The sequence below is a fragment of the Populus trichocarpa genome, chromosome 16 (genome assembly GCF_000002775.5).
Source record: "Populus trichocarpa isolate Nisqually-1 chromosome 16, P.trichocarpa_v4.1, whole genome shotgun sequence".
NCBI classification, from domain to species: Eukaryota; Viridiplantae; Streptophyta; class Magnoliopsida; order Malpighiales; family Salicaceae; genus Populus; species Populus trichocarpa.
The window spans coordinates 7247536-7257402 of record NC_037300.2 but is presented as its reverse complement, the minus strand read 5'-3'; the positions used below and the strand labels follow the sequence as shown (position 1 = coordinate 7257402).

Here is a 9867-nt window from a genome sequence, read left to right as displayed (position 1 = left end):
GAGGTCAAACCCTTGAGTTGTCTCCTAATATCATTAACAAGTTATATGAGCTACTTGAAATCATATATCCTAGTTTTCCTTATAAAATAATAAAAGTCATTTCAAAGACTCAGACGAGTGATCTATTTGTTAGCCTTAAAGGACCAAGATGGTATGCTAAAGCACATAAATTGCCTATGAAAACTATGTTATTTTCTTATCGATTATTAGAAAAAGATGTGCTAACAAACATTTAGACTATTACAACACATATAAAGCTGATAGTTGAGAAAGCTCAGTTCATGTATGCTTTTGCTATTGATATTTCTATCGACCTAGCCACTCATTTTATTGATGCAATACAAAAAGCTACAACTAAGAATGAAATGAGTTTGCCTTTTGGTGGGTTGATATCTAGAGTAGCAATTATGGCAAAAGTACCCTTGCGTGATAGTGAGCTATCAATCAAGATTTAAGGAAAAATCATAGTTGTAACTATTGTCAAATCTAAAGCCATGGTCAGTAAAAATAGGTTATATTATAAATAGTTTACCTCTTTTCAGCCTGAAACTCCTCAAACCAACCTCCTACTCCCTTTTATAATAGAACAATTGTAATTACTATCAAACAAGTTTGATAGTTTTACTGGTAAGTAAGGACAAAAGATTGATGCAGCTAATAAATTACAAAGAGATATGTAACAAAATATTATGCAGGTTAATGACAAACTTGTTCCATTGGACTTAAATGTTGAACAAGTGCATCAATATGTTGTTGGTAAAGATAAGGAATATGATTGGTGACAAACCAAGAAGGTGACAAAGATGCATGCAAGGGAGAGGAAGTCAGCTAACTAGCCATCAAAATTCTTTTATGTCTAGGATTTTACTTATTTTTTTTATTAGTAATGAATATTGAATATTGAGTGTTCAGGTATGTCATAACTATGATATTTTTTTTAGTAGCGGAAGCTCCATGTTGAATACTTGATGCACTTTGAACTTGATGCATGTAGTTGCATAACAATATCTAATGCATGATAATTTTTTAACATATTATGAATTTTTAGGATGAAACATATTACATGAAGTATTCTTTAAATATGTTATGAATAGTTAGTATGAAACATGTTAGGAACTGTTAGGATGTTGTTACATAAATATTATTAATTGTTCTCATGCTATATAACATTGTTTCGATTGCATTTGCAGGTATATTTTAGTGAAGTATTTGTTTATGATTAAATTATCTGAACTACTTGCATGTTAATTCATCCTTATTATGTTTTATCACAAATCTGTCAAAGGAGATTGTAAATGTTGAAATGATTGGCTTTGATTAGTGAAAAAATATTTACGTTGATGAAGATAAACTTGTTTAGATTGTTAGTTTATCCAAATTAGATAAAGAATTGGTCAAGTGATTATTTTTATAATTATCTAGTTTTCGTTTCTGTAATACCAGATAAATCAAATGATATTGAGCATGTTTCCCTCCAAAATCTACCGAAACTTTAATGTTGCACAAAAAAATTGTTTTTGCATCAATTCAAAGCCCAAAAAGGTCTGTTGAACGCCTCGTGGCTATGTCATAATAGATCCGAACACTTGCTAAAGGACTCAATGATTAATTACTAGATAGAAAAAAACTAATTAGAAAAATCTCTCATGGGTTCACTAATTACTTGACTGTTGGCAGGTCTCTTTGTATGTATTGTCCGGAAAGAGGACTCAATGATTAATCGTTCGCCGGAACCAGAAGTAAAAATTTTGATAGATAGGGATCCCATCAAAACTTCTTTCGAGGAATGGGCTAGACCAGGTCATTTCTCAAGAACAATAGCTAAAGGACATGATACTACCACTTGGATCTGGAACCTACATGCTGATGCTCATGATTTCGATAACCATACCAGTGATTTGGAAGAGATCTCCCGAAAAGTCTTTAGTGCTCATTTCGGCCAACTCTCCATCATCTTTCTTTGGCTGAGTGGCATGTATTTCTACGGTCCTCATTTTTCCAATTATGAAGCATGGCTAAACGATCCTACTCATATTGGGCCTAGCGTCCAAGTAGTTTGGCCAATCGTGGGCCAAGAAATATTGAATGGTGATGTGGGTGGGGGTTTCCGAGGAATACAAATAACCTCTGGTTTTTTTTCAGATTTGGAGAGCATCTGGAATAACTAGTGAATTACAATTGTATTGTACGACAATTGGTGCATTGGTCTTTGCAGCCTTAATGCTTTTTGTTGGTTGGTTCCATTATCACAAAGCTGCTCCAAGATTGGCTTGGTTCCAAGATGTAGAATCTATGTTAAATCACCATTTAGCAGGGCTACTAGGGCTTGGGTCTCTTTCTTAGGCGGGGCATCAAGTCCATGTATCTTTACCAATTAACCAATTTATAAATGCTGGAGTAGATCCTAAAGAGATCCCATTTCCTCATGAATTTATCTTGAATCGGGATCTTTTGGCTCAACTTTATCCCAGTTTTGCCGAGGGAGCAACCTTATTTTTTGAATTGGTCAAAATATTTGAAATTTCTTACTTTTCGTGGAGGATTAGACCCATTAACTGGGGGTCTATGGCTGACTGATATTGCACACCACCATTTAGCTATCGCAATTCTTTTCCTAGTAGCAGGTCACATGTGTAGGACTAACTGGGCCATTGGTTATGGTATAAAAGATATTTTAGAGGCTTATAAAGGGCCATTTATAGGTCAGGGTCATAAGGGCCTATATGAGATCCTAACAACGTCATGACATGATCAATTATCTCTTTACCTAGTAATGTTAGGCTCTTTAACCATTGTTGTGGCTCACCATATGTATGTCATGCCCCTTTATCCATATCTAGCTACAGACTATGATACACAACTGTCATTGTTCACACATCACATGTGGATTGGTGGATTTCTCATAGTTGGTGCTGCTGCACATGCAGCCATTTTTATGGTAAGAGACTACGATCTGACTACTCGATACAACAATCTGTTAGATCATGTCTTTAGGCGTCGCGATGCAATCATATCACATCTTAACTAGGTATGTATATTTTTAGGCTTTCACAGTTTTGGTTTATAAATTCATAATGATACCATGAGCGCTTTAAAGCACCCTCAAGATATGTTTTCAGTTACTGCTATACAATTACAACCCGTCTTTGCTCAATTGATACAAAACATGCATGCTTTAGCACCTGGTGAAACGACTCTTGGTGCAACAGCAAGCACCAGTTTGACTTGGGGGGGCGATGACTTAGTGGCAGTGGGGGCAAGTTGCTTTGTTACCTATTCCATTAGGAACCGCGGATTTTTTGGTCCGTCACATTCATGCATTTACAATTCATGTGACGATACTGATACTCCTGAAAGGAGTTCTATTTGCCTGTAGCTCTCATTTGATACCAGATGAAGCAAATCTTGGTTTTCGTTTCCTTTGAGATAGACCTAGAAGAGGGGGGGACATGTCAAGTATAAATTAAAAAGAAGATAATTACAAGTTATCCAAAGATAATTGTGAGAGAAGTGTTTTTGTTAAACACAATAGCAATATATTAAAAACATAACTAGGAAACTTGAAGATATTGTTTATCAAAGGTTCTTATTCTTATCACATAGATATGTATAAAAGGTATGAGAGAAGCACTTGTAGTAGAGCAAGAGTGCCTCATCAACTAAGGCGTTACACAAAGTTGTAGAGAATATACTATTGACACATGAGTTGATTGTGAATAAATTTCTCAATAAGAATTGTTCACTGAAGAGTTGGAGAGCCTGCAAACTCTTAAGGGAGAGTTCCTATACTAACTGTTAGCAATTAGATGTTCTAATTAGGATGATAATAGTTTGAGAATCATAAGGTGTTGTGATAGGCTATTGCGGTATAAAACAAAACCTTGACAAGTAAGGTAGTATATGTACAAAGGATTTGTAGTTAAATATACTCATCTTGTAATCTTTCAAACTAGTGAAAGTTGTTTATCATTGGTTTGGCTTCCCCGAAAGGTTTTTTTAAATTTTGAAAAGTTCTTCTAACTTATTCATTTAAGTTTTATGCACTTATATTTTTTTTGGTTACTAATAGGTGTTTACCAAGTGTTAGTAGATTGCTTCATAGCATACATGGAACAAAAATGGGACTGTTAATTAAGATTTATGTTTTAAAGACATTCATTCCAATTTCATCATTTTAAAATTTCTTTAATGGGTTTGAATTAAAGTTTTAACACAACTTGAAACAACAAATGATACAAAAACCCATTTCCCTACTTTTATCCCTTTATGATCGAATCTTGTCAAGTTTTCCAATCCTTGGATTTCCTTCCAATTTCTCTCTAATTTACCAACATTAATACACTAATATAAACTTTAACAACATGCAAATTCATCACAGAACAATTCAACCTTCCACCATTCCTATTTGGTTGAAACCCCTTTACAATTCAAACTTGGCCGAACCTATCCCATCATCACCCTAGGGTTCCCCTTTTGTTTTCTTTATGATTACACTCAACTACACATACTCAAACATCAATTTAGAAACTCACATACATGAATTAAATCAAATCTTTTCCCATCAATGAACCTATTTTAGTTGAACTCCATTAAGGAAACTCATGAATTTTTTTTCAAGTTTTCTCAACGATTCTACTTTACCCAATCAGAGCATGGCTTGAAGTTGAATCTAAAAAAAAAAGGCACTGTCATATGATTACAATGGTCATCGGTATGACAATACGAACACAAATTTGTTTGAGGTTTTTAATAATATTTTAAAAAAATATTTGTAGCTTATTTGTATTGGCTATAATGCAAATAATCTTTTTTTAGGGGTAATAAATTTTATAGAGAAGTGTGGGAAATGATTAACATTTTGGTATATCTATTTGATATTAGAATGATATGGTTTCAGTCTAAGACACCTCCAACAGTTGGTGTTACAAGAGAAGTCGGGGAAATGATTAATATCAATAAAGCAACTTTTCATTTAAGGAAAATAACAACTGTATCATCGACCATGTTCATATCTAATTGATTGTTGCACTTTATAAAATATGAACTATATTTAATGTTTTTATGATTTCTACTCAAACTTGTCATACAAAAATATATATAGTCCTCGTTTTCAACCCTTACTTGATACGCTGTTTTAGCCTGTATATATATATATATATATATGTGTGTGTGTGTGTGTGTGTGTGTGTGTGTGTGTGTGTCCAACTAGATGAAAAATGGATAAGGTTTGAAGGAAAACCATTCATTTACATAAATAAGATAGATGCTAGAGAGGAGCACTCATTGAATAAATATGGCATATGCGGTCAAAAGGGTCATAACAAAAAAACTAATGAAACTAAACAATGTATGTTAATTGTTTATATTTGTTCCAAATTATGTAAACTTCACTTATTATTTTTAATTCAACTATATAGATGTTTAATTGTATTGCAAAGACTAATAATTTGTTTATACAAGACCTTGATAGAGGCATGGTTTGGACCTGAGGAGTTTCTATTGCTTCTAAGAGTATTGATAGACATGACCATCTAGTTGTTAAGGCATATCCTGATCATAAGTCGATTCTATATATGTAGAACCAACATCGTTTCAATGATATGTAGAGCAGAGAGGTCGAATCTCTAGATTAATAACTATTTTAATTAAGTAATTTACATAAATAAAATTTAACTACTTTAATTGTTTAAATAACTAAATTGTTTAATTTTTAGGGTGGTGATAATGTAACACCTCGTTAACATACATTGATGAAGTTGCATGAGTGTGTCTGCCTATATGTTATTGAGACTATCTTTTTCTAGATCAGTCAATTGTGTGGCATATATCTTGATCACGTATTGATTGTAGCTTTGGTTGAACAATGGGAGTGCAAGACACACATACTTTACATTTATGTAATGGTGAGATGACACCCACATTGCAGGATGTTGCCATGTTAACCAGTCTTCCAATAGATGGAGCCCCTGTGATAGGATGTAGAGGGTCGGTTCACAGAGATGTTTTACGTGATCATCTATTAAGACAGGTGCCTCCAACTCGTGCTTATGAGGGCGATTGCATCAAATTGACATGGCTGAATTTAAATTTTAAGACTCCCATGGCAGATGTTATAGAGGACCAATTAGTTATGTATGCTCGGGCATACATATTATATATGTTTGGACGTCTTATTTTCACAAGTACTTTTGGTAATGTAATACCATTATTCTTTGAGACACTACTCAAGGATTCATGACCCATTTGTAATTATAGTTGGGGGGGCTATGCTTGCATATCTTTATCAGCAACTATGTAAAGTATGTCTACAAATGAGAAGATAAATCATGGAGTGTTTATTATTTCTCCAGGTATAATTATTTTAAATTATTTGATTATTAAAATTAATAGCATTTTAAATACTAACTTAAAACTGTTAATGTTGATTAATATAGGTTTGGTTATGGAAGCATATTCATATTGGATGTCTAGAGAGTTGGGATAATAATATGTTTGACATTGTCATTTAGAGGCCACAATCCATTGGTTCTAGGTAATAATCAAATAAAATTGATTCTAGTCAACATGTTATTTAGATAAATTGAATACAAAAAATGTACTAACTTTGTGGCTTGTCATGTAAGATGGTGTGGGGCTAGACATTTCATAGTAAATCCTACTCATGTCCATGAGTTCTATTGGGATGAGTTGGATGCACAATAACCACATAAGGTATGAGTTACAAATGTATTGTATTTTTTTGTTATTTGAATGTAAATTATTTAGTTTCAACTTGTTATCTAATATAAGTCTTTCAAATGTTCTAATAGGTCATATGGATGTCATATATGAAGGACTTGATATTTTCAGCTTTGCATATATGCTGTGAGGGATCTGATCTTTGTTTAGGATAGGTCTTGTTGCATTGCTTCAACATTGTTGAGATGCATTGCCCAAATAGGGTAATGCGACTGTCTGGACTATCTCAGTATATACCAGATTATATTGATATTGGTGATGATCTGTATAGTATTAGTTGTTAGGGTAAGCGTAAGAGGGATTGACTGATGATTTAGGCATCTTACCTAGATCTTTGGGATGCTAGGAGAGATTGTGTTTTTTAGGAGCAACGTTTGATGATTAATGCAGATTTCTATATAAGATGGTATCTGACCATTACATGTCATTTTATTACACCTACCTTGTTGCGTTTCCTAAGGCATCCATGTAATCTAATGAATTATGCTCTCCAATATACGAGACAAAATCGATTGATATGCAATATTGTTTTACATACAATATTTTTTTAAATATTTTTGATGCTATTATATATATTCATTAATTGGTACAGGAGGCTTGGAAAACAACAATGACTATTTATGAAGCGTCGATGAGATGAGACATATTATGGCCAACACCACACTTAGTTTATGTCATGGTTGACTTCAAGAGGTTAGGGAGGTTGAACGTCTTGAAGTGATATTGGTGGAAGATGAGATTGTTTATTGTAGAAGTGTTGGTGATAGTAGTCTGTCCACGAGTGTTCCAGGCTCGTCCACAAGTGTTCCTAGTTCATCCATGAGCTAGGATGTTATTGTTCCTCCTCACCCATACACGAAATAGGAGTAGTCAAATCCTAAAATATTTTTTTCACTTGTTCTATTTTACCAAGTTCCCATAAAACCCGAAATAGGAGTAGTCAAATCCCAAAATAGGCTTCTAAATAATAATAATAATAAAAACCTATGAAATTAATAATTTTCTTATAATTTTTTTAGGAAGAAGCCTTAATAATTAGAGCCTGAAATCCACACCTAACATCCAAACTTCAATTTTATTTATATAATATATTGAATACAATTGGGTGCATTTATATAGTTGAAATGTGATATTATAATGTCAAGAAATATTGATTTATAATATATTCTATCCTTGACACCTGATAATGATAAAGAAACTATGAATAAAAAAGACGATTTATATGAGAATGACCATTATTTCTATATTCATAGTTTGTCCATTAAAACAATCACTGAATTATGCATATATTTAATTGCCACATTAAATTAAAGAAGGCTCCTTGTAATCCTCCTCAGCCGCACCGTCGCTTAGGCAAACAGCCCAGCTCACCGCAATGGTAGAATCTTCTTTCTTTATTAATTTCTTATTCTTTTGTATTGTCAACCTAAAACACTTAAACGTTGATAACGACACTCATGCAATGTTAAATTAAGTGACATAGCCCAATAATGGTTTTCTTGTTAATCGTGTTTTTCATTATTGTATTTGTACAAAGATGTAATTAATTAGGTGGGACTTTCCCTGTCACGCCTCACAGATCCAAAGCAAAAATACTCTTTTTAATCACGTCTTTTACTAATAACATTACAAGTTTTCTTCTAACTTAGAACTATACATGCATTGTAATTAGCGCAATTAGCGCTTCTAAAAATATAGTTATGGTTAATTTCTGAAGTGTTTTTTATTTAGAAATATATTAAAATAATATTTTTTATTTTTAAAAATTATTTTTGACATCAACGCATCAAAATAATCTGAAAATATAAAAAAATATTAATTTAAAGTAAAGAAAAAAATAAAAAATTTTCAAATTTTTTTAAAAGTATTTTTGAAACATAAAAACAAATGATATTAGTCGAATTGAATTTTGTTTTTAAATTATGTTGCGAACATTGGTGGAACTAGGGTTGCAGACAGGGAAGGCGAATCTCCCAATTTTTTGTTTTAAATAAATAAATTCATTAAAATTTAGCTATATTTAAAAAAAAAACTGAACTTTTTTATGCATAATTATTTTAAAATAAAAAATTACAACTTATTTCTTAATATATAACTTTTAAATCTCATTAGATATGTGTGATTAATTATTTGTTCTTAATATATTTACTGACTCCTTCAAAGTAAATTTTATAGCTCTGTCCTTGGTTGTGAAAGAGTTAGGATTCATAATGAGAAATAGAAAAGAAAGAAAAAGCTTTAGACCCAAAGGAACTACTCTACCTTTTTATATATATATATTTTGTGTGATAAAGTGAGTTGCGTGGTACATTTGATCCAGGAATAATAATTTAATCTGGACTTATTGATACCTACGTGATTTGAATTAAAAACATGAGTTTTTTTATATAATTATATTATTTAATAAGTAATGAATATGATATAAATATTATTAAATTTGATTTATAATCTGCTCAACCTAACTTGAAATATATATCTATATTATATAAATATATTTATAAAGCACTTAGATTTTTTTAATATAATATGATATATACATATCTCACAATAAATATATATATATATATATATATATATATTAATTATAATTATAAATAATAGTAAGACAATGAATATGTATATTTTTTTTATGTAATACATAATAAATAAAATATAAATATAAAAAAAAATATGGATATCCATTGTTACCCTTTGCTCGTTTATTTTGATGATGAAGCGTGACGAGACTAGATGTGAAATTATAAGCAAACGATGAAAGTCACATGTATTTTTTGTCTTTACATAAATTTTTAAATGTCAAAGTGCAGGCATTCTTTATAATTTTATTAAAAATTATATATCTTTGTTGATTACATCAGTTAAAGCAAAAGACAAGATGCCATCTTCCCTCTATACACACACATTCCTCCCTTCACGAAATATCCAGTTGAGCGATGTGACGAGCAATTGTGCTGTTGACTCCATTGATATGCACACGAAAATGCATTTTTTGGAAGGATTGGGACAAAAACAAAACATCCTCAGAGATCAGACTCGACAATATTCGCCAGCTGAGGGTTGCGCCAATTAGCTAGTTGGATCGAACATAAGGTAGCAGTTAGTATAACTTTATAAAAATCCAAAATCTAT

At 31.8% G+C, this 9867-nt stretch overlaps 1 pseudogene; it reads left to right on the top strand.

The window, feature by feature from the left end:
• The first annotated feature begins 1712 nt into the window (after window positions 1-1712).
• Window positions 1713-2746, top strand: LOC127904451 (photosystem I P700 chlorophyll a apoprotein A1-like; annotated as a pseudogene).
• The last annotated feature ends 7121 nt before the right edge of the window (window positions 2747-9867 follow it).